We start from the raw sequence: 18,762 nt of genomic DNA, 5'->3' as shown, positions 1-18,762 counted from the left end.
TCTTTTATGTGTGCCTTCTTTGGTGTGTTTTTTGAAAAGTTATCTCTAATTTATAGAACCATTAATGCCAGAAGACAAGCCTGCAATCCAAACTTCTTAACAATAACAAACAATTATAACGTCCACTGAAATATGTCATCCTACTGTATGTTTCTGCTGAATCTAAAACTACATGTCCTGCTTAAAAAACCCTGTCATAGTGATAGTTTGCATGCAGAGCATACTCACCAAACTGGGGTTGGCAAAATGTTCATATCCATGTTACTTCATTCTTTGCGCTTTCATACTCTTCTTTTGAGATGCACAATTCATGGAACCAGTTTTCACATTATGTGTACATTACACATACAGATAGAGATGATGTTCACTTACCCAGTTTGTCTGCCGCACTGGTGTTTCTCCACACATCAGGCACATGTCCTGCAGAGGAGCTGTAATAAACATGCCAAATAGACTGATTTTTCCAATGTTATCTACAGATCATTGTTGCATAATTGAAGACAGTTTGATAGAGACCTTTTCGTATGCACTTTCCTGATTAGGTGTTCTACTGCTTCTTAAACCGCACATTGTCATGTCTCAGAATACTCCTGTCAACACCTGTTACCCTTTTTTGCGTCAGCGTGTGTTGCTATGATTTTAAGGAGGCACATGATAACATAGCTATCATGTTTCAGTTTGCTTTGCTTCACTATGGGCAATTTAGACCCACACTTTTCCCAGACAATGGTTGTGTCAACCACGACGAAGGCCAAAGTGTCATTGAATTTTAACTGTGTGAAATGTGATTTAATTAACTTTTCATCACTGTGTTATATAGTACAAAAAGAATACCCAAATGAGTTTTGCATATAAATAAATTGAGAATCTTTTTCATCCAGACTTGTTACAGAGAGAGAACATGCTTCAGGAAAATAATATACACCAAGAAACGTAGGCAATGAGGATCAAATGGTACAATACCTGAAGCCTCAAGAATTCTGATTGACATGTCTTCCCGCAACTTTCTCATTTCTTTGGCACTGCTGTTTATTTCGATATATGTTGGAAAATCCGGGAAATCCGGGAAATTGTTAATGATGTTAATGCGCCCATCTAACAGACAAAAGTTTGTTGCAATTATTTCCCTAAAAATCTCTCATACAATAGTTTTAAGACAGTCCAAAATTTCGGCGTGGAAAGGTTATGCTGACTTGGATCACAAAGACCCCACAGCTTGAGGCATCTGCTTGCCGGGTGTGACCAATCACGCTTGGGTGCCAGTTGATATTCAACCAGTCTTCTTTTCCTAGGACATTCCTTCGCATCTTAAAAAAGTCCCTGTGAATCAAAACAATAGGTTATTGATAAATGAGGAAATATTTGTCATGCTGAACTTGAACCTGAAATGTATGTGTGCCCCTGCAGAATTTCACCACGAAACCAATGCTTGATTTCTTACCTGAACCTTTTTGCCGCTGCAGTGGAGTCTCCCATCTCGTCACTCCCCATAGGGTCGACCACAAAGACTTTCTGGGATGGAGCATACAGATACTGCAAGAAACAAAGGGCCCATCATCAGACATGAAGTTGCATTTAATGTGGGGCCAGACACACAGGCAGTTTCAGGAGTTTTATGTTGTTTAAACAAAGGTTTTTAATATTTGAATATTTTATATATATATATAATATTTATATTTATATATTATTTAACATTTAATATTTTGCAAACCTCGGCAAAGACAGTCAGGAAATGACCTAACAGTACTTTTTTTCCTACATGACACTTTGACCTGTTTGGTTGTCTGTTCATTACACAGCAGTATTCACAATAATAATTTAGAAAAAGTGCACTGTCACCATTGCCTTGGACACTCACTATCAATGTCCACCTTTTTTAACAGGAGAGGAACACATACATTGTGACTTTGTAATTTTTTTAGATGCAACAAGGATAATCACTTGAACTGTAATGGTTCCAGGTGTAATTATAAACCTACGCTGTTTTGGATTACCTGCACCACACTTACCAACAATTTCCAGTGGACACCAGTGTTAAAAAAGCTAATAATGGCTTCATAGTTTTCAAAGTTGACCTGTAATGAAAAGAATGACAAGATTAGTACAACAGGCTGCCTCACAGGGATGGTGTGCTACCTTTGAATTTTGATTTCTGACTATAAAGGTAGTTTCTTTAGGCAGCACCATGGGCACAGTTGTGACCTGTTTTGATTGCTTGTAGCTCTCCTTGTTTCTCTATTGATAAAACAATCATCAGTTAGTGAAAAACCATGTTTGCCCCTCACTAATGTAATCCATCAACATTTGTGTTTGATGTCCTTACCTTGGACAAACGTTGTCTAGCCATGCGCTCTCTATTCCCACTCATGATTACACCAGTTGTGTAGTGGTTCATTAGGAAAACCTTCTTCCCCAAGTCCATGGATTCTTTCGCTACTTGAAAGTAACACTCAATGGTCTTATGGAAAAAGCAAACACAATTGAAGAAGATGTGATTTCACGCACTCACACACATTTGATTACACAAAAGCATGCAATCAAACACTTTCATCTTACCTCGCCTATGAGCCACTCATCTGGTTTCAGAGACACAAACTCCGAGTGTCTGAGAATATATGTGTCTGCACTGTGCATGGATGGCAAAACTGCAACCACTAATTCACTCGGATTGATGTTCCAAAGGACGTGAACCTAAAAAAGATTTACCAAGCCAAAAGCATACACAAGAGATCACTGGAGCTAACATAACGAAAATTGAGATTACACACCACTATCAACAAGTATAACAAGTTAGAGAGAAACGACAAAGAACACCTACAGTAGTAGAAGATGACATTCATAAGCTCTGAAAAAGAAGTGAATGTCCACAAAGAAAAATATTTGAAATACAAATCCTACCTTCTTTCTGAAATCTGTTTTCTCTTTTATAAGTTTTGAGATGGGGCGTACATCACAGTGTGGTGTGATCACTTCAGCCATGCCCACGGCAGCTTGCTTGGGTGACACTTTCCCTTCTTCTTTGTGCTGCCATTCTTTACATTCTGTGGTTCCTGCTTTCCCCTGCTGTACTTGCAGGCCATTGCTGTCATCTGGCGATTTTTCACTTGTTTCAATATTTCTATTGCTAACTTTTTTTTTCCTGTTTTCTCATTTTTTGGGGGATTGGAATTTTTTGTGGTGCGCTGTTGAATTTATTTTTTGTTTCTTTGCCTACACCTGGTGCTCTCTTTGCCCATTGTTCCTGTGCATGTTCATGACGTGTCTTAGTGGTGATCAATGGTGCCATCAAAACCTTTTTGGGGAGATCATTTTGGATTATATGTTGTCTGTACCACCCTAGAGGGATTTTCTCATTATCGTAATAAACTCTGCTGGCCTCAGTTTCCTCCTGTGCTGAAGTATTGATTGCTTGACAATGCCACACCAGGTCTCAACATGACAGTTAGTGGCTCTTGTTTGTGCTACCTCTGACATTGATATGTCTTTTTTGCTGTCTGAACCATATCTTGTCAGGTCACCCAACAAAATTCCACTCCACAGTGGAAATAATGCCATGTATCTTTGCAACAGAAATCTAATTATGTCTTCACAGAAATAGGGGTTCACATTGTGTTGTGTCCCATAGTCATCATGTCCTTGAACTGATATGCTGTCTTCATAAATACCTTTGAACTCCACAGCGAAAGGAGAGCAGCCCAGGCTGCCTCTCATTTTTGGTTACAGTACCTCATCTGTGTCTTTGACTTCTGCTTCCTTTTCCATCTGGTCTGGTGTGGTTGTTTGAGAAATGTAAGCGTTAAGGAGGCAGACACTAGATTGGACTTCAGTTGTGAACCTCCTGCTTGAGAGTACAATACACATGTGTTTGAAAACATTTCTGGAGACACTCAAAGTTGTGCTGTTTTGCAGGATGGCAAAGGAAAATGTTGCAAAGTCTCGCAGTCCTTTGTCTGTTGTTTTTTTACTAATTGCTTGAGAGACAGCCTTTATGACATGGCCAGAGCAAAGGTGCAGAACAGTGAACATCTGAAGTTCTGTGTACTTAAGTTTGCCTTGGCAGACTTTCATTGCACGATTTAAGTATGCATGGATGGTGTCCCCATTGAAGGCAAAAAAAACACTATGAATCAGGGCCCAGCTGTAGTCAGTTTCTACATGCTGCACTCTCTTGGTAGTACATGTTGAGATGTCAAACATGAATTTACGTAGCCAACGTTCTATACTGACAATGGTGTGGTCAGTTGTCAACATTTCAGACACTGGTAATGGAGGCTTTCTTTTCCACCTCCAGGTAACGTAAGACTGTATTACAAAATTCTTTTGTTCTCCGATGGAATTTTTCTGACTACCCCTCCTGTCGCATCCAGGTAAAGGCTGACTTTCTCCTTCATCTTTAGATGGGCAATAAGAATTCACATACTCTGTTCTGTGTAAAGATAGGCAGCAAATGTGTCTAACTGCAAAATCTGTATATATCCTGAAAAATGGACAGTGTTGAAGTCGCATGCTTTCATATATTTTTGTGCCATATGTAATTCAATCACTGGATCAAAGTGAATGTGTTTACTGTTCCTGAACTCTGATGAAATGACTTTCAGCACATTCTGTGTTAGTGGTTTAGATAAATTGCTTGCTGCAATTTCAGCAAGCGGAGTTCTGCTCAGGTTCCTGTAGTATACATTGCTGATTCCTTTTGTGAGGGCACTGGCAATCTTTCTACGATAAGGCTGACGTGCTTGTTGAAATTGTTTCCCTTTTACTGTGCTGTATTTGCCCTACTTGTACAACATCAATTGTGATGTCATCATTGCCCATTGGTTTGTGTCTTGTTGTCATTATGTATTTTACATTGCAGGACCTGAAGGTACAGACTGCTTTTATCATCAGAAAGTTTTATTTTTCTGCTGTTCTCTTTCCTGATGTATTAGTATTTGAAGGCTATTGGGCAGCAAGGATTTATCTTCCTGAACTCGCTATATAACATCTGGGTCCATGGTCGTCTTAGTTTAGATGTACCTTTTAGAGGTGCTATTTTTTCTCCATTGTTCAGCCTTTAGACATACTTTGAAAGTTTTAGGCACAGACATAATCTTTCTTAATCCCCTTTTATCCTGAGGTGACGTCCCAGACGAGCTTGCCCCCTGGGAATATTCACAGTGCTCTTCAGGCTTTTTTTCTGATTCTACACAGATTTTTTTTCTCCCTCTAACATGTCACCACTGTCTGTGCTGCCCATGCATCTTTTGTATCTTCTGATGAACTTCTGAGCTCTGTGTTGCCTTCCAAACTACAGTGCCTTGCGAAAGTATTCGGCCCCCTTGAACTTTTCAACCTTTTGCCACATTTCAGGCTTCAAACATAAAGATATAATTTTTTTATTTTATGTGAAGAATCACCAACAAGTGGGACACAATTGTGAAGTGGAACGAAATCTATTGGATTTTTGAAACTTTTTTAACTAATAAAAAAATGAAAAGTGGGGCGTGCAAAATTATTCGGCCCCCTTGCGTTAATACTTTGTAGAGCCACCTTTTGCTGCGATTACAGCTGCAAGTCGCTTGGGGTATGTCTCTATCAGTTTTGCACATCAAGAGACTGAAATTCTTGCCCATTCTTCCTTGCAAAACAGCTCGAGCTCAGTGAGGTTGGATGGAGAGCGTTTGTGAACAGCAGTTTTCAGCTCTTTCCACAGATTCTCGATTGGATTCAGGTCTGGACTTTGACTTGGCCATTCAAACACCTGGATACGTTTATTTGTGAACCATTCCTTTGTAGATTTTGCTGTATGTTTGGGATTATTGTCTTGTTGGAAGATAAATCTCCGCCCCAGTTTCAGGTCTTTTGCAGACTCCAACAGGTTTTCATCCAGAATGGTCCTGTATTTGGCTGCATCCATCTTCCCCTCAATTTTAACCATCTTCCCTGTCCCTGCTGAAGAAAAGCAGGCCCAAACCATGATGCTGCCACCACCATGTTTGACAGTGGGGATGGTGTGTTGAGGGTGATGAGCTGTGTTGCTTTTACGCCAAACATATCGTTTTGCATTGTGGCCAAAAAGTTCGATTTTGGTTTCATCTGACCAGAGCACCTTCTTCCACATGTTTGGGGTGTCTCCCAGGTGGCTTGTGGCAAACTTTAGACGAGACTTTTAATGGATATCTTTGAGAAATGGCTTTCTTCTTGCCACTCTTCCATAAAGGCCAGATTTGTGCAGTGTAAGACTGATTGTTGTCCTATGGACAGACTCTCCCACCTCAGCTGTAGTTCTCTGCAGTTCATCCAGAGTGATCATGGGCCTCTTGGCTGCATCTCTGATCAGTCTTCTCCTTGTCTGAGCTGAAAGTTTAGAGGGACGGCCAGGTCTTGGTAGATTTGCAGTGGTCTGATACTCCTTCCATTTCAAGATGATCGCTTGCACAGTGCTCCTTGGGATGTTTGAAGCTTGGGAAATCTTTTTGTATCCAAATCCGGCTTTAAACTTCTCCACAACAGTATTACGGACCTGCCTGGTGTGTTCCTTGGTCTTCATGATGCTCTCTGCGCTTTCAACAGAACCTTGAGACTATCACAGAGCAGGTGCATTTATACAGAGACTTGATTACACACAGGTGGATTCTATTTATCACCATCAGTCATTTAGGACAACATTGGATCATTCAGAGATCCTCGCTGAACTTCTGGAGTGAGTTTGCTGCACTGAAAGTAAAGGGGCCGAATAATTTTGCACGCCCCACTTTTCATTTTTTTATTAGTTAAAAAAGTTTCAAAAATCCAATAGATTTCGTTCCACTTCACAATTGTGTCCCACTTGTTGGTGATTCTTCACATAAAATAAAAAATTTATATCTTTATGTTTGAAGCCTGAAATGTGGCAAAAGGTTGAAAAGTTCAAGGGGGCCGAATACTTTCGCAAGGCACTGTATGTCCCTCACTTTGACTTGAAATACTGACTATAGATTGTGTACTGTCATCTGGTTTGGAATCCCTACCAATACTCTCTTCTTTCTGCATCCTAAGCACTTGGGTTCTTACTTTTTTCTATCTTCATGCCAAATCACTGATAACCATTTCTTGTTGCTGGGGCAATCCTCTCCAAGGACTCTGTTTGACAGTGTTGACCACATATTGTCATTCCAACTCATTTTTTTTTTCGAGTTTAGAAAACCTCAGAAATTCGTTGATCATATTCCCTACTCCACCAGCCCTTGACCACAGGTCTGAGGGGTGCGTAGTATGGTGCAGGTTCTTGTCCCATCCTGCTCTTGGTCTAAGTTGGAGGGTTGCACCGATTCTGAGTCTTGTTAGCTGGTATGGATTGGTTTGGGGGTGTTGATACCAGAGTGGTCCAGGAGGGGGGTGCAGGTGTCTCGGGGGCATTCTTGATTTTCTATGACTTCAGGTTGATTCTGTTGGTTCTGAGTGTCTTGGTTATATACGCTTGTGTGTATAGATGAAAAAGCTATTGAAGAGCACCCCATTCATCTCGGTGGAAGTTGGAAGTTTTGATGCTCATAAAATCCTAAAAAGAGAATTAAAGTTTCACACAACAAAGCATGACTGTGAAAGGTCAGGAGGCCTGCCTTGTGTGCACAACACTTGATTACAGTCAAAAAATCATGAAGCCATGAAGAAGACCCACCTGTCCCAGTGTATTACCTGTAGTGTTATCTTCAGAAAATCATAAAAAATAAAGAAAGGGGCCACAGCCACAGCAAGGTTGTATGAGGTTCGGGGGCCTGTCTGGTGTGTAAAACACTTGGTTTCAGCAGTGTGGCTGTTGTATTTGAATTGCTATTGAGCCATGAAAAAGACCCACCTATCCCAGTGTGTTACCTTTAGTGTTATCTTCGGAAAATCATAAAAAAAATAAAGGGGCCACAACCCAAAACAAAGCTGGGAAAAGTCAGAGAACCTGCTTAGTGTGCAAAACACTTACATGCAGCATTGTGGGTGCTGTGATTTAAATGCTATTGGTTTGTGAACAGAATACCCCTATCCCAGTGCATTGTGCCATATTAAATAAAAGCACGAGAAAAAGAGATTCAGAACACAAAGCTGTGTCAGTGTTCTGTATAAAAAGTCTCTTGGAACATCATGGGAGCTGTTTTTAATAAGCCGCTGAGTAAAGAATATTTTAATCTTCCTGCTGTCAGTAGTATTGTCAATATAGTTGACCCTTACCTGAATGAAAACAGGACGTAAAGGAGGGGTTTCAGAAATCAAACAAAGCTTTATTCCCGTGCTTACAGTCTGGGTAATTGGAGACTGCGCTGTTCTGCTTCCTATGGTCATATTAACCGTATTGAACAGTATTTCTCGCGTTGTGAACGTGTGCACACAGCGGTCCCCGGGTTCCAGTTCGTGCGCATCGATGAAAAACCGGAGGTTTAAAAAAAGATAATTAGCACACTGATAGTTTGGTGTAGAGGCTATGGAAATATCCACAAGTCGTGGTGTTTAAAATGCGTTTGGTTTGAAGGCGTTCTGTGCTTCCATTGCGAAAATATGGACAAAAGAATATTCGAGTGTGGTAAAAAAAACGTCATAAAAACAACAAAGTGAAGGCTGAGAAAGCATTCACAATGTATTTTATACACAAAGCATGTGTTTTTGTAATTCTAAGACATTTTGCAAAAGCCCTACAGGCGTGCCAAAATCATTCTCTAACTTCAAGCTAACTTTACCCTGGTCACGTTTTGCACGTTCGAGTAATTTTAATGCGGCTCCTTCGGACACGGTGCTGATCTTTTGGAAAGCAGGAGGCAAAACAGACACGGTCTCAGCCCTGTTGCTGGAGCCGATTCTTGATGAGATCTTGGGCTCACTAAGAGGCCCCCACTGGATGCTAATCTTTCTGTTGTTCTTGCAGGTCCTGCGCTGCTTTTGAGCCGACAGAGCTCGTCCTGTCTGTCAGCACAGCCCAATTGCAAATGATCGGCTCCGCATACAGAAGGAACGTGCGTTTGGTACAAGAGTGCACGAAGGCACCGGAAATACATTGGGAACAAATGACCGGTCGCTCAAGACCTCTGTGAGGTCCAGGAGCGTGCAAGAAGAGGCTGTTTTCACCCGGTCTCGAACCGGGGACCTTTCGCGTGTTAGGCGAACGTGATAGCCGCTACGCTACGGAAACCTGCAGGGACCGCTGCTGGTGTCTCGCTTGCGTTTCGGGCTGAGAAAGGGACGCGTCACTTTAGGCAGGGGGCGCTGGAGAGAGGAACAAAGGGCGCGATGAAACAAAATGCCAAAACCCAGGATCGAACCAGGGACCTTTAGATCTTCAGTCTAACGCTCTCCCAACTGAGCTATTTCGGCGGTGAGCAGAGCCCCCAGCCACCTGCTCCAGCCTTCCTGTGTTGCGGCATGAGCGCACCAAGAGTAGCGGGAGAGTGTTGCAGGAACGTCACTCAGAAGGAAAGCCACCCAGGTGCGCCCTCTGAGCTCTGTCCAGCGCATCTTCCTCGCATGGACTCCTGCCTGCGACGGGCAGGAAACAATTAGCAAGAACAGAACGACACCCCATGGGTGTCTCATGACCACACCTTAGGTTGTGAAACGTGCAGGTGTGAGGGGTTGCCGGGCTACTTTGGAGCAGAGCTTGGGCGGAAGGACAGAGCTCGTCCTGGTCTGTCGGCACAGCCCAATTGCAAATGATCGGCTCCGCGTACAGAAGGAACGTGCGTTTGGTACAAGAGTGCACGAAGGCACCGGAAATACAGTGCCTTGCGAAAGTATTCGGCCCCCTTGAACTTTTCAACCTTTTGCCACATTTCAGGCTTCAAACATACAGATATAAATTTTTTATTTTATGTGAAGAATCACCAACAAGTGGGACACAATTGTGAAGTGGAACAAAATCTATTGGATTTTTGAAACTTTTTTAACTAATAAAAAAATGAAAAGTGGGGCGTGCAAAATTATTCGGCCCCTTTACTTTCAGTGCAGCAAACTCACTCCAGAAGTTCAGCGAGGATCTCTGAATGATCCAATGTTGTCCTAAATGACTGATGGTGATAAATAGAATCCACCTGTGTGTAATCAAGTCTCTGTATAAATGCACCTGCTCTGTGATAGTCTCAAGGTTCTGTTGAAAGCGCAGAGAGCATCATGAAGACCAAGGAACACACCAGGCAGGTCCGTAATACTGTTGTGGAGAAGTTTAAAGCCGGATTTGGATACAAAAAGATTTCCCAAGCTTCAAACATCCCAAGGAGCACTGTGCAAGCGATCATCTTGAAATGGAAGGAGTATCAGACCACTGCAAATCTACCAAGACCTGGCCGTCCCTCTAAACTTTCAGCTCAGACAAGGAGAAGACTGATCAGAGATGCAGCCAAGAGGCCCATGATCACTCTGGATGAACTGCAGAGAACTACAGCTGAGGTGGGAGAGTCTGTCCATAGGACAACAATCAGTCTTACACTGCACAAATCTGGCCTTTATGGAAGAGTGGCAAGAAGAAAGCCATTTCTCAAAGATATCCATAAAAAGTCTCGTCTAAAGTTTGCCACAAGCCACCTGGGAGACACCCCAAACATGTGGAAGAAGGTGCTCTGGTCAGATGAAACCAAAATCGAACTTTTTGGCCACAATGCAAAACGATATGTTTGGCGTAAAAGCAACACAGCTCATCACCCTCAACACACCATCCCTACTGTCAAACATGGTGGTGGCAGCATCATGGTTTGGGCCTGCTTTTCTTCAGCAGGGACAGGGAAGATGGTTAAAATTGAGGGGAAGATGGATGCAGCCAAATACAGGACCATTCTGGATGAAAACCTGTTGGAGTCTGCAAAAGACCTGAAACTGGGACGGAGATTTATCTTCCAACAAGACAATGATCCCAAACATACAGCAAAATCTACAAAGGAATGGTTCACAAATAAACGTATCCAGGTGTTTGAATGGCCAAGTCAAAGTCCAGACCTGAATCCAATCGAGAATCTGTGGAAAGAGCTGAAAACTGCTGTTCACAAACGCTCTCCATCCAACCTCACTGAGCTCGAGCTGTTTTGCAAGGAAGAATGGGCAAGAATTTCAGTCTCTCGATGTGCAAAACTGATAGAGACATACCCCAAGCGACTTGCAGCTGTAATCGCAGCAAATGGTGGCTCTACAAAGTATTAACGCAAGGGGGCCGAATAATTTTGCACGCCCCACTTTTCATTTTTTTATTAGTTAAAAAAGTTTCAAAAATCCAATAGATTTCGTTCCACTTCACAATTGTGTCCCACTTGTTGGTGATTCTTCACATAAAATAAAAAAATTATATCTTTATGTTTGAAGCCTGAAATGTGGCAAAAGTTTGAAAAGTTCAAGGGGGCCGAATACTTTCGCAAGGCACTGTACATTGGGAACAAATGACCGGTCGCTCAAGACCTCTGTGAAGTACAGGAGCGTGCAAGACGAGGCTGTTTCCATCCGGTCTCGAACCGGGGACCTTTCGCGTGGTAGGCGAACGTGATAGCCGCTACACTACGGAAACGGTGAAATATAAGAATCACGAGAATCAATTTAATTCCTAACGGTTATGTACTTGTTTTGAGTATCTAATGTAGAAGTTTTAAACAAGTTCAATTATGAAACGGTCTAAATGAATGATCTTATGTCTCCGAACTTATGTCCTTTTGATATGTGTAACTTTTTGTAACTGAATGAATTTATATCTTTTGTACTCTGATAACCCTTACGATAAGATCTGTTAGGTTTACATGCATATTCTATATATTAATAAATGTATCCTCGTGTATTAGTACCTGTGTTTGCGTTGTTTGAGTTATATCGCATGGTTGGATTCTAAGACCATTAAAAGAATCAATTTTGTGATTTACTGCCACAAAAATAATTGTCCCAGTAAATGCCCAAACCCCTACAGAACTGGTGCCTCGTGAGAGCACACTACAACAGTGTGTGATCTCCTGTCCCAGCCAGAGGAACAGACAGTGAGCCTGTCTCTCAATAATAATAATACAGTATGATCTCCTGTCCCAGCCATAGGAACAGACAGTGAACCTGTCTCTCAATAAAAATAATAATACAGTGTGTGACTTCCTGTCCCAGCCTAAGGAACAGACAGTGAGCCTGTCTCTCAATAATAATAATACAGTGTGTGATTTCCTGTCCCAGCCTGGGGAACAGTGAGCCAGATACTCAATAATAATAATACAGTGTGTGATCTCCTGTCCCAGCCTCGGGAACAGTGAGCCAGACTCTCAATAATAATAATACAGTGTGATCTCCTGTCCCAGCCTGGGGAACATACAGTGAGCCTGTCTCTCAATAATAATAATCCAGTGTGTGATCTCCTGTCCCAGTCTGAGGAACAGAGAGTGAGCCTGTCTCTCAGTAATAATACAGTGTGTGATCCTTTGTCCCAGCCTGAGGAACAGACAGTGAGCCTGTCTCTCAATAAAAATAATACAGTGTGGTATCTCCTGTCCCAGCCTGAGGAACAGTGAGCCTGTCAATCAATAATAATAATACAATATGTGATGTCCTGTCTCAGCCTGTGGAACAGAGAGTAAGCCTGTCTCTCAATAATAATAATACAGTGTGTGATCTCCTGTCCCAGCCTGGGGAACAGTGAGCCAGACTCTCAGTAATAATAATTCAGTATGTGACCAACTGTCCCAGACTGAGGAAAAAACAGTCTGTCTCTCAATAATAATAATACAGTGTGATTTCCTGTCCCAGCCTGTGGAACATACAGTGAGCCTGTCTCTCTATAATAATAATATAATGTATGACCTCCTGTCCCAGCCAGGGGAACATACAGTGAGCCTGTCTCACTATAATAATAATACAATGTGTGATCTCCTGTCCCAGCCTGAGGAACAGAGAGTAAGCCTGTCTCTCAATAATAATAATTCAGTGCGGGATCTCCTGTCCCAGTCTGATGAACAGACAGTGAGCCTCTCTCTCAATAATAATAATACAGTGTGTGATCTCCTGTCCCAGCCTGAGGAACAAACAGTGAGCCTGTCTCAAAATAATAATATACAGTGTGGGATCTCCTGTCCCAGCCTGGGGAACAGTGTGCCAGACTCTCAATAATATTAATAATAATAATAATACAGTGTGATCTACTGTCCCAGCCTGAGGAACAGACAGTGAGCCTGTCTCAATAATAATACAGTGTGGGACCACCTGTCCCAGACTGATGAAAAGACAGTGAGTCTGTCTCTAAATAATAATAATACAGTGTGGGATCTCCTGTCCCAGCCTGGGGAACAGTAAGCCAGACTCTCAATAATAATAATAATAATAATAATAATAATAATAATAATAATAATAATAATAATAATAATACAGTGTGATCTACTGTCCCAGCCTGAGGAACAGACAGTGAGTTTGTCTCTCAATAATAATACAGTGTTATCTCCTCTCCCAGCCTGGGGAACAGACAGTGAGCCTGTCTCTCAATAATAATACTGTGTGAGCTCCTGACCCAGCCTGGGGAACATACAGTGAGTCTGTCTCTCTATAATAAGAATTCAGTGTGGGATCTCCTGTCCAACTCTGAGGAACAGACAGTGAGCCTGTCTCTCAATAATAATAATAATAATAATAATACAGTGTGTGATCTCCTGTCCCAGCCTGAGGAACAGTGTGCCTGTCAATCAATAATAATGCAGTATGTGATGTCCTGTCTCAGCTTGAGGAACAGAGAGTAAGCCTGTCTCTCAATAATAATACAGTGTGTGACCTCCTGTCCCAGACTGAGGAAAAGACTGAGTCTATCTCTAAATAATAATAATACAGTGTGGGATCTCCTGTCCCAACCTCGGGAACAGTGAGCCAGACTTTCAGTAATAATAATACAGTGTGATCTACTGTCCCAGCCTGAGGAACAGACAGTGAGTTTGTCTCTCAATAATAATAATACAGTGTGTGATCTACTGTCCCAGCCTGGGGAACAGACAGTGAGCCTGTCTCTCAATAATAATAATACAGTGTGTGATCTACTGTCCCAGCCCAAACGAAGACACAGTGAGCCTGTCTCTCAATAATAATAATACAGTGTGTGATCTCCTGTCCCAGCCTGAGGAACAGTGAGCAGACCTAATAGTTACCGCTTTCCTGATTTAGCTCAGCAGCTTTTATTTCGCCTGAAGCGCAAGCTACTTGTGAGAACAGGTTGGGTTTGCTGTGCTCAACTGGCTCGGCGTCTTCATGTCGTAGCGCCGCAACGGTGTGTTTTCCTTCCTTCTCTTTTCAGCCAGGAAGAAACATTTTACTTGTTCCTTTTGTAGCCCACACATGCCGATGCCTGTGTTGTGTTGTGGATTTTCTCCTTCTTGAATTTGTACTCCTCCTCCCTCTCTCTCCCTATCTCTACCTCTCCCTCTCTCCCTAACCCCCTCTCTCTCCACCACTCTCCCTCTCCCTCGCCCTCCACCTCTCTCCCTCTCTCTACCTCTCTACCGCTCTACCTCTCTCTACCTCTCCCTACCCCTCTCTGCTCTCTCTCTCTCTCACTCTGGAGTTTATTTTCCAGACAGAAATCCAGCTCCATCCCTCCTGTGGAAGATTGGTGATGCAGGATGAGAGCCCCTAACCGAGAGCACTGCAGCGGCAGGTTCTGTGGTCTGTTTCAAATCCGCCCACGATGAGACACCGAGGAGAAATGAAGAGCCCCAGTCGCGCTAGAAAATCACCCGGGAAAGAGACTTTCAATGTAGGAAAAAAAAGTCGTTAGTAACAGACATAATATGTTTGTTTTGTTTTTTTAATCGCTGCGATGTGTGACTAAGCTCATACGACTAAGAGTTGCCCCCTTTATCTAGATCTGGTAACCTGCTCGTCGCTGGTGGGCCAGATCGTGTAACCCGTCACTATACTGGGGCAATAGGATCCACACAGACCGCAGGGTAAAGCACCCCCTGCTGGACTCACAGAGAGGGAGAGGTAGAGGTAGGGAGAGAGGTAGGGAGAGAGGTAGGGAGGGGAAAAGGGAGAGGTAGGGAGAGAGGTAGAGAGGGAGAGGTAGAGATAGGGAGAGAGAGGAGGAGTACAAATTCAAGCAGAGGCCTGAGTGGAGCACTGTCGTATGGCCCTGACATCAATCCGTCAACTCTCTGCATAAAGCAGTGTATTATGGCCATGACATCCCACCCCCACCACTCTCAGTGGAAAGCACTGTCGTATAACCATGACATCCAACCTCCACCGGTCTCTGCGAAAAGCAGTATCTTCAGGCCCTGACATCCCACCCCCGCCACTCTCTGCGTAAAGAAATATTGTCAGGCCCTTACATCCCACCCCCGCCACTCTCTACGTAAAGAAGTTTCGTATGGCCCTGACACCCACCCCTCCACTCTCTGCATAAAGTAGTGTCGTGAAGCCCTGACATCCCACCCCCGCCACTCTCTGCGTAAAGCAGTGTCGTCAAGCCCTGACATCCAACCCCCGCCACTCTCTGCGTAAAGAAGTATCGTCAGGTCCTGTCATCCCAACCCCGCCACTCTCTGCGTAAAGCAGTACCTTCAGGCCCTGACATCCCACACCCGCTACTCGCTGTGTAAAGCAATGTCGTTTGGCCCTGACATCCCACCCCCGCCACTCTCAGCATAAAGCAGTGAATTACGGCCCTGACATCGCACCCCCTCCACTCTCTGTGAAAAGCAGTCTCGTCAGACCCTGACATCCCACCCCCACCACTCTCTGCATAAAGCAGTATCGTCAGGCCCTGACATCCCACCCCTGCCACTCTCTGCCTAAAGAAGTGTTGTATGGCCCTGACACCCACCCCTCAACTCTCTGCGTTAAGCTGTGTTGTCAGGCCCTGACATCCCACCCGCGCCACTCTCTGTGTAAAGCAGTGTCATATTGCCCTGACATCCCACCACCACTCTCTGTGTAAAGCAAAATCGTCAGGCCCTGACATACCACCCCCGCCACCCTCTACGTAAAGAAGTGTCGTATGGCCCTGACACCCACCCCTCCACACTCTGTGTAAAGCAGTCTCATCTGGCCCTGAAATCCCACCCCCACCACTTTCTGCATAAAGCACTGTCGTATGGCCCTAACATCCAACCCCCGCCATTCTCTGCGTAAAGCAGTATCGTCAGGCCCTGACATCCAAGCCCTGTCACTCTCTGCGTAAATAAGTGTTGTATGGCCCTGACACCCACCCCTCCACTCTCTGTATAAAGCAGTGTTGTCAAGCCCTGACATCCCACACCCTCCACTATCTGCGTAAAGCACTGTCGTATGGCCCTGACATCCAACCCCCGCCAATCTCGGCGTAAAGCAGTATCGTCAGGCCCTGACATCCCACCCCCGCTACTCTCTGAATAAATAAGTGTGGTCAGGCCCTGACATCCCACCCACGCCACTCTCTGCCTAAAGCACTGTCATATGGCCCTGACACTCACCCCTCTATTCACTGCGTTAAGCACTGCCGTATAGCCCTGACACCCACCCCTCCACTCTCTGCATGAAGCAGTGTCTTCATGCCCTGACATCCCACCCCCGCCACTATCTGCGTAAGCAGTATCGTCAGGCCCTGACATCCCACCCCTGCCACTCTCTGCGAAAAGAAGTGTTTTATGGCCCTGATACCCACCCCTCCACTCTCTGTGTTAAGCAGTGCTGTCAGGCTCTGACATCCCAACCCCGCCACTCTCTCCGTAAAAAATTGTCGTATGGCCCTGAAACCCACCCCTCCATTCTCTGCATATACCAGTGTCTTCATGCCCTGACATCCCACCCCCGCCACTCTCTGCGTAAAGCAGTATCGTCAGGCCCTGACATCCCACCCCCGCCACTATCTGCGTAAAGCAGTGTCTTCATGCCCTGACACCCACCCCCGCCACTCTCTGCGTTAACCCCTGTCGTATGGCCCTGACACCCACCCCTGCACACTCTGCATAAAGCCGTCTCATCTGGCCCTGAAATCCCACCCCCACCACTTTCTGCATAAAGCACTGTCGTATGGCCCTGACATCCAACCCCCGCCATTCTCTGCGTAAAGCAGTATCGTCAGGCCCTGACACCCACCCCTCCACTCTCTGCATAAAGCAGTGTCGTCAAGCCCTGACATCCCATCCCCGACACTATCTGCGTAAAGGAGTATCGTCAGGCACTGACATCCCACCCCCGCCACTCTCTGCGTAAAGCAGTATGGTCAGGCCCTGACATCCCAGCCTCGCCGCTCACTGCGTTAAGCACTGTCGTATGACCTGACACCCACCCATCCACTCTCTGCATGAAGCAGTGTCATTATGCCCTGACATCCCACCCCCGCCACTCTCTGCGTAAAGCAGTATGGTCAGGCCCTGACATCCCACCCACGCCACTCTCTGCCTAAAGCACTGTCATATGGCCCTGACACTCACCCCTCCACTCTCTGCGTTAAGCAGTGTTGTCAGGCCCTGACATCCCACACCCTCCACTCTCTCCGTAAAGCACTGTCCTATGGCCCTGACATCCCAGCCTCGCCGCTCACTGTGTTAAGCACTGTCGTATGGCCCTGACACCCACCTCTCCACTCTCTGCATAAAGCAGTGTCGTCAAGCCCTGACATCCCACCCCCGCCACTATCTGCGTAAAGCAGTATCGTCAGGCCCTGACATCCCACCCCTCCACTCTCTGTATGAAGCAGTGTTGTCAAGCCCTGACATCCCACACCCTCCACTATCTGCATTAAGCAGTCTCGTCAGGCCCTGACATCCCACCCCCGCCACTCTCTGCATAAAGCAGTGTGGTCAGGCCCTGACATCCCACCCACGCCACTCTCTGCCTAAAGCACTGTCATATGGCCCTGACACTCACCCCTCCACTCTCTGCGTTAAGCAGTGTTGTCAGGCCCTGACATCCCACCCCCTCCACTCTCTGCGTAAATAAGTGTCGTATGGCCCTGACATCCAACCCCCGCCACTCTCTGCGTAAAGCAGTATGATCAGGCCCTGAAATCCCACCCCCGCCACTCTCTGCCTAATGATGTGTCGTATGGCCCTGAGACGCACCCCCGCCACTCTCTGCATAAAGCAGTGTCGTCAAGCCCTGACATCCCACCCCTGCCACTCTCTGCGTAAAGAAGTGTCGTATGGCCCTGACACCCACCCCTCCATTCTCTGCATAAACCAGTGTCTTCATGCCCTGACATCCCACCCCCGCCACTCTCTGCGTAAAGCAGCATCATCAGGCCCTGACATCTAACCGCTGCCACTCTCTGCGTAAAGCAGCATCATCAGGCCCTGACATCCCACCCCCGCCACTCTCTGCGTAAAGCAGCATCATCAGGCCCTGACATCTAACTGCCGCCACTCTCTGCGTTAACTCCTGTCGTATGGCCCTGACACCCACCCCTGCACACTCTGCATAAAGCCGTCTCATCAGGCCCTGAATCCCACCCCCACCACTTTCTGCATAAAGCACTGTCGTATGGCCCTGACATTCAACCCCCGCCATTCTCTGCGTAAAGTAATATCGTCAGGCCCTGACATCCAAGCCCTGTCACTCTCTGCGTAAATAAGTGTCGTATGGCCCTGACACCCACCCCTCCACTCTCTGCATAAAGCAGTGTTGTCACACCCTGACATCCCACACCCTCCACTATCTGCGTAAGGCACTGTCGTATGGCCCTGACATCCAACCCCCGCCAATCTCTGCGTAAAGCAGTATCGTCAGGCCCTGACATCCCACACCCATCACTCTCTGCCTAAAGCACTGTCATATGGCCCTGACACTCACCCCTCCACTCTCTGCGTTAAGCAGTGTTGTCAGACCCTGACATCCCACCCCCGCCACTCTCTGCGT

General features: G+C 45.3%; 1 long non-coding RNA gene, 2 other non-coding genes and 1 pseudogene across 3 annotated transcripts; 1 reads left to right on the top strand and 3 right to left on the bottom strand.

Moving 5' to 3' along the window:
- Nucleotides 1-18,762, top strand: part of LOC138242482 (zinc finger protein 271-like) — a 372,248-nt pseudogene that overhangs the window by 33,252 nt on the left and 320,234 nt on the right.
- Nucleotides 372-2,495, bottom strand: LOC138242492 (uncharacterized). Its single transcript, XR_011191623.1, has 6 exons — nt 2,324-2,495; nt 2,010-2,075; nt 1,442-1,533; nt 1,194-1,320; nt 964-1,095; nt 372-431 (listed from the first exon to the last, which is right to left on the bottom strand). It is a non-coding gene; the product is annotated as an uncharacterized lncRNA (long non-coding RNA).
- Nucleotides 9,243-9,315, bottom strand: trnaf-gaa (transfer RNA phenylalanine (anticodon GAA)). Its single transcript has one exon. It is a non-coding gene; the product is annotated as a tRNA-Phe (tRNA).
- On the bottom strand, nt 11,413-11,485 carry trnag-acc (transfer RNA glycine (anticodon ACC)). Its single transcript has one exon. It is a non-coding gene; the product is annotated as a tRNA-Gly (tRNA).

The sequence above is a fragment of the Lepisosteus oculatus genome, chromosome 14 (assembly GCF_040954835.1).
Source record: "Lepisosteus oculatus isolate fLepOcu1 chromosome 14, fLepOcu1.hap2, whole genome shotgun sequence".
Lineage (NCBI taxonomy): Eukaryota > Metazoa > Chordata > Actinopteri > Semionotiformes > Lepisosteidae > Lepisosteus > Lepisosteus oculatus.
This window is presented reverse-complemented; position numbering and strand designations above follow the sequence as displayed.